The 6,982-nt window shown below is 35.0% G+C and overlaps 1 pseudogene; it reads left to right on the top strand.

Moving 5' to 3' along the window:
• The first annotated feature begins 421 nt into the window (after positions 1–421).
• LOC147576546 (dynein axonemal assembly factor 11 pseudogene) lies at positions 422–5,840 on the top strand (annotated as a pseudogene).
• The last annotated feature ends 1,142 nt before the right edge of the window (positions 5,841–6,982 follow it).

The raw sequence follows: 6,982 nt of genomic DNA, 5'->3' as shown, positions 1-6,982 counted from the left end.
TAAATGTTTACATATTTACATAGCCATTTAAAATAAACAATTTAAGAATGTAAAAAACATTCTTAGTTTGTGGGCAAGATTGGGTTCCTAGACCATATAGTTTCCTAGTCCTTGATCTAAATTATTTATTTTTTTCTAGATACAAAATTCTGAAGCCCAAAGGGGGGTAAAAAACAAAGTGTTGAAATCACATAGGAACTATTGGGAAAACACATTAATAACCAAACATTGATCAGTTTGCACACTGCTTCTTGGTTGAATCCTTTGTCTTCTCAAAGAAAGAGTATTATATAATAGCCACTATTTCCACATTAATTTCCTTATTAAGCTGTGTAGTCTCTGGCTTCCGGTTCTGTATTTTAGCTAAGACTGAATCCAATAATAGGAGATTTATAATTCTCTATATGCACACTCATACAAGATGTATGACAGGAGTGGAGAAGCTAAGGTAAAATGTTGAAATAAATGTTTTCATTATGTGAATTAAGAACTTATTTTTAAAGAAAAGTATTTGTTGGAAAGATGATAGTTTTCATCACTTGTGGTGTTTGTTTTGCTCAATAAATTACATCAACATGAAAATCTAAAAAAAATTAACAACTTAGATTTATTTATTTATTTATTTATTTATTTATTTATTTATTTATTTTTTAACGTTTATTTTTGAGACAGAGAGAGACAAAGCATGAACGGGGGAGGGTCAGAGAGAGGGAGACACAGAATCTGAAACAGGCTCCAGGCTCTGAGCCGTCAGCACAGAGCCCGACGCGGGGCTTGAACTCACGGACCCGAAGTCGGCCGCTTAACCGACTGAGTCACCCAGGAGCCCCAACAACTTAGATTTAAAAGAACTTGGGGCACCTGGGTGGCGCAGTCGGTTAAGCGTCTGACTCCAACCAGGTCACGATCTCACGGTCCGTGAGTTCGACCCCGCGTCGGGCTCTGGGCTGATGGCTCAGAGCCTGGAGCCTGTTTCCGATTCTGTGTTTCCCTCTCTCTCTGCCCCTCGCCCGTTCATGCTCTGTCTCTCTCTGTCCCAAAAATAAATAAACGTTGAGAAAAAAAAAAAAAAAAATTAAAAAAAAAAAAAAAAAAAGACCTTTTGCAGGGGCGCCTGGGTGGCGCAGTCGGTTAAGCGTCTGACTTCAGCCAGGTCACGATCTCGCGGTCCGTGAGTTCGAGCCCCGCGTCAGGCTCTGGGCTGATGGCTCAGAGCCTGGAGCCTGTTTCTGATTCTGTGTCTCCCTCTCTCTCTGCCCCTCCCCCATTCATGCTCTGTCTCTCTCTGTCCCAAAAATAAACAAACGTTGAAAGAAAAAATATTAAAAAATAAATAAATAAAAGGTAGGCATAATTAACAGGATTTTTTTGTTTTGTTTTATTCTTAAAAATTCTAAAGGTTCAGATTTGATTCTTTGTGTCTTGGGGGGAAAGTCATATTCTTTTACACTTAAAAAATAAATATTAGATAAAATTTTTCTACTATATTTTAAACATCTGTAAACATGCAATGCATATATAAGCTGAGAAAGACTAGATAACTCGCTAAATCTTGTTTTGTATGTGAAATACACTATTTACTAGTGGGTTTCCAAGGTTACATTCCTTAAATTCCCGAAGATTTAGTTTTATTTTATTTTTAAAATTGGAGTATGATGGCAACTACACTGATTTTTTAAAAAAGGTCATCCTGTGAGATTGAATATGTATTATACATATTATATATATAAACATTTTGGGGATGATCATATTTTCTACTATGTAGAAAGTGCTTCCTGAAGGTTGACTATTTCCTAGGTTTATTTTATTTTATTTTATTTTTTTTAAATAATAGACTTGTTTTTTTTTTTTTTAATTTTTTTTTTTTAACGTTTATTTATTTTTGAGACAGAGAGAGACAGAGCATGAATGGGGGAGGGGCAGAGAGAGAGGGAGACACAGAATCAGAAGCAGGCTCCAGGCTCTGAGCCATCAGCCCAGAGCCCGATGCGGGGCTCGGACTCACGGACCGCGAGATCGTGACCTGAGTTGAAGTCGGACGCTTAACCGACTGAGCCACCCAGGCGCCCCTCCTAGGTTTATTTTTGATTCTACCATTTACACAATGCATGGTTGATAGGTAGAAGAGAGACAGTCAGACAATGAGAAGATAGAAGGTTATATACCTAATATCTCAGTACAGAAAACCTATTAAGTGAACACCATTAGAGAAAAGGTAATAGACCTATTTTATAATATAAATTTGTGCTTTTTTTAATTGAGTAAGGAAAAAGAAAAAAATTTTAGGTGCTTCTCTTTGATATCAAGTTAGATTAGCTGTTTGAGCTGTTTTTGTAAAAGAGAAACTCATAATCATTACATCTGCTTTTAATAGAGTAATAAACAATCCCTCCTTTCAATAATCCATGATCCAAGAAAAAAGAAATATGTTAAAATAATAAGGAAAAAATAGGTGTACAGATTATATGATTGAACATGTAGAATGTGTAGAAAATCTTCAAAAGAATATGCATAAACATATTTATAAATAAGTTAGGCAAGGTAGAACAACATGAAGGTAGTGAAAAAAACCTAGTATTTCCATATAATAATAAATAAGAAGCAGATAAAAATCATATTATATAAAACCAGTTATAAAAGCACCAAAATATATCACATAGGTAGGAATTAATTTAACAAACATTGCACAAGACTTCTGGTTGGGGAAAAATATTGAGAATAATTAAATAAGATAGATGGATAGGTACCAAATAATACATGATCAGGGGTTGCAAGTTTGACTTGTATAAACATTTCACTTCTTTCTGAATTTGTTGATAAACAAAATGCAATCTTAATAATTCCCAACACTTTAGTTTTTCATTTGTAAAAGTTGATGAGCTGATTCATAAAATACACATTGAAATGTATGAAGGTTCAGGAATAGATAAGATACCTTTTAAGAAGAACACCTTTGGAATATCTGGTCTAATAGTTAGCAGGAATTATTTTAAAAGGTTTAACAATTATGATAATGTGAAATGGCTACTAGGTTAGATAAATACACACACCAGAATAGAAAGTTCAGAAATAGACTCACTCATTTTTAGAAATTTGATATACAGTAATGTGGCAATCCAGAGCACTGTATTAAGAAGAAAAAAATCAAGATGCTGTGTAGGTAGCAATACATGAAAAAATAAACAAACTTGACCCCTACAATACATGAAGGTAGAGCCCAGATTGATTTTAAATTTAAATATGAAGGGAAAAAACTATAAGATTTTTAAACAATTTTATAAGAAAATGTTAACTCCTTAGAGTATGGAAATAATTAAACAAGAGTAAGAAAGCACTGTTCATATGGGAAAAATTAATAAAGCAGACAGTATAAAAAGTCTTGTACTTCTCTTGATACCTTTTCTCTTTTTTTAATTTTTTTTTTAATGTTTATTTTTGAGAGAGAGAGAGCTCAAGCGGTGGGGGGTGGGGGGTTGGCAGAGAGAGGGAGACACAGAACCTGATGCAGGCTCTAGACTCTGAGCTGTCAGCGCAGAGCCTGACATGGGGCTGGAGCACACGGACCATGAGATCATGACCGTGAGATCAGATGCTCAACCGACTAAGCCACTCAGGTGCCCCAGATACCTTTTTATCTAATAAGGATGTTTTAGTTACATTTTGGAAGTTAGTTCTGATCTTTTAGAGATGGAAGCTTATATTTTTACCAGTAAAAAAAAAAAAAGATATATATATATATATATATATATATGCACACACACGCACACACACACACACACACACATATATACACATATATATACACGCACATATATATCTATTTTATCTATATCTATAACTATAATATATATATATATATATATATATATATATATATATATATATCTTGGAATAATTCAGTTGTGTGTGAAAGTGGATGGGGTAGAGATGAAACTAGATTGTCCATAGAGTAATAATTCTTGAAATTGGATAATGATAGACATACATTCATTATGTTCACTTTGCCAATTTTCTCTTAAGTGCTTGAAAATTTTCACAATAAAATACTTAAATCAACAAAGTAGGAAAAATCATTTGCCATGCATATGGTTGCCAATGAGCTATGTCCTGAATTGGTAAAGAACCCCTAGAAATCAATAGGACAAAAAGGTAACAGAACAGTGGCTAAGAGATTTGAGCAGACGCTGGACAAAAGAAGACATTCAGATTTCCAGTGACATAGGAAAGGGGATCAGCATCAGTAGTCATAAAGGAAATTTAAATTAACATTGTAGTGATACACCACTGCACACCCACCAAATGGCTAAAATTAAAGCAAACAAATAAACAAAAGATTGACAATACAAACTACTGTGATTTCTATTTCTCTACTGAGACAACGCAAACACAAAAGATGTGGCACAAAAAGAACTCTTAGATATTAAAGTATAAATTATTACCAACAATCCTAGAAGTCCCATTCAGGCTTCATAGGCCCACAGACAGGAAAGGTGCCATGAGGCAAATTACAGAAGATCTTCACTAGACAGAAAGCCAGAATTCCAAATGCAGTGACTGTGTAATTTTCCCCCGTGGAGGAACTCTCCTTGCATCAACAAGAAATAGAGATCATCTTGACCAGTGGTGCCATGTTTTAAAAATTATCTACCTTCAAAATAATCCCTTTGGAAAACTCAAGAAACTTGAATATTTCAATTTAGCTTTTAACAACCCTGAAAAAATTAAGAATTTGGAAAGACTGAAGGGTCTACAGAATTTACCTTGAATGTGAATTTCACTGGAGAGCTGATCAACAGAAAAACCCTGCAGCACAGCATCTATCTGAAGGAGCTCTTTTGCATATATAACCCAAGTGCTGACTTTGAAGGATACAGGAAGTTGTTGGTGGCAATTCTTCAGCAATTAAAATGTGGGTTGATAAAGGAAGTTCAGAAAAGATTCAGGAATTGCAGAAATATTCAGTAATTGGGCAGGAAAGGCATATTGTCTCAAATGTGCCCAAGATAGAAACATGTGGCTCAGAAGAGACTTCAAAAATAGCATAAAAATAGACAAGAAGAAAAGTTACCCGGTTTTGCCAGATATTGATACACAGATATCACTACTGTCCTATCATCTTTAAAGAACAAAGACCACCAGATACTAGAAATAGAAGAAATGGAACTCAATCAAAAGAAGTCAGATGAAAGCAAAGAAGACCTAGCATTCTGGTGTAACCTCTGAGTTTTCTTCTTAGTCTACATTGGAAACTCTTAGACAGATGGAAAAATAATAGAAAGACCAAGAAAAATTATGTGCTACAAGCAAGAAAGGGAAACCACCAGAACTTTGATCAATGAAGATGGAAAATCCCTGAAAATAAATGAACCCCAAACTTAACTTCTCTGTGAAAGATGATGAAAGACATAACCAGATCATCCTGAATCTTGCTGTCTATAGGTAAATGTGATTGATGTCGATGTTCAATCACCCTATGTGTGAATAATGGCTAAAGGAAAGTCCTTTCAGCTTGCACTTCCTACAGAAGTCAAACTTTAAAGCAGCTCTGCTAGAAAATCTCAGACAACAGGGTGTTTGGGAATCATGCCCCAAACAGAAGTAATTACAGGTGGCAGAAAAGCACCCAGGTCTGTGAAAAATACCTTGAACATCAGCAGAGAGCAAACAAAAGAAGCAAACAAACAGAAATTAGAAGTAGATTCTAACAAACACACAGTCCCTATATGGCTAATATAGTTCAAAAAGAAAAACATTCACCCAGAAGTGTTGGATCTGAACAAAAATTATATTGTTTGATGCAGATCCACATTTGGCAGATAACCCTGGAATGCCTCCATTGATTTGAAACATCAGGCTGCATTGTCATAGACTATGACCCATAACACTTAGTTTTACTTAGTTCAAAGAGTGTGTGTGTAACACACATTTATGGAGTAAAGAGAGTTATTTGTCAGTATTACTACTCTAAAGTTTTCACTCTCCTATACTTTGTGTATTATTACTTAAACAGTTTAAAGTTAAAAGCAGACCTAAGTATCTTATAGCCGATTATGTGTTTATATAAAGTCTTGGCTAGGGAAAATACTCAAAAAATTACTGTTAGGGCACCTGGTGGCTCAATCAGTCAGACTTCAGTTCGGGTCATGATCTCATGGTTCATGAGTTTGAGTCCCACATGGGGCTCTCTGCTGCCAGCACAGAGCCCACTTCGGATCCTCTGCCCCTTCTCTCTCTGCCCCTCCCCTGCTTGCATGCACTCACGCACACTCTCTCTTTCTGTCTCTCTCAACATAAATAAATAAGCTTAAAAAAATTACTACCAATACTTTGTAGGACACTTTGGAATCATCTACTGTATTTGAACTTATACATTTCCCATGATCCAGCAATTCTACTCTTTGTGTGTACCTGAGAGAAAAGCATAACAGAAAAGTTATAGAAGAACTGTACAACAATACGCTATTTCCATAGGATAAATAAGGAAAAATTAAAACATAAATATTATATAAAAATAAATCTACATAATATAAAATCTGTTTGTCATGTATCTATCCATATATCTAAGAGTCCTTCTATACATAAAAGTTCATTTACAACTGTTAAGTTTATCTACACTTAAAATTTAGGACATTAAGTACCTATAGGAAGAAGAAGGGGTAGTGAATGAAGTCAGACCAGGGCACCGGTTGCATCTGTGATGCTGGCAATGTTTTATTCATTGCCCTTTTTTGAGATCTCACAAATATCCATGTTTTGATAACTTATCGGTGTTTACATTTAAGGTTTGTGGGTTTTTGTATGTGTGTGGTATACTTTCATATATGCTTGGAAAAAGGAAATTCGCTTAAAGTGAAATATTTGGTAATGCATTTGGTGAGTGTTCAGTGTATGTGAAATGTCAAGAAATAAAAATAAGCAGTAATCGGTCTTTAAGTTGTCACTGTTACCTGGAGAATGACAGCAAGAATCTTTAGGTGCCAAT

This window comes from Puma concolor, chromosome D1 (genome assembly GCF_028749965.1).
Source record: "Puma concolor isolate L17-30 chromosome D1, mPumCon1.1.hap2, whole genome shotgun sequence".
Taxonomy (NCBI): domain Eukaryota; kingdom Metazoa; phylum Chordata; class Mammalia; order Carnivora; family Felidae; genus Puma; species Puma concolor.
Note: the sequence above shows the minus strand (reverse complement) of the source record. Positions and strands in the feature narration are given on the sequence as shown.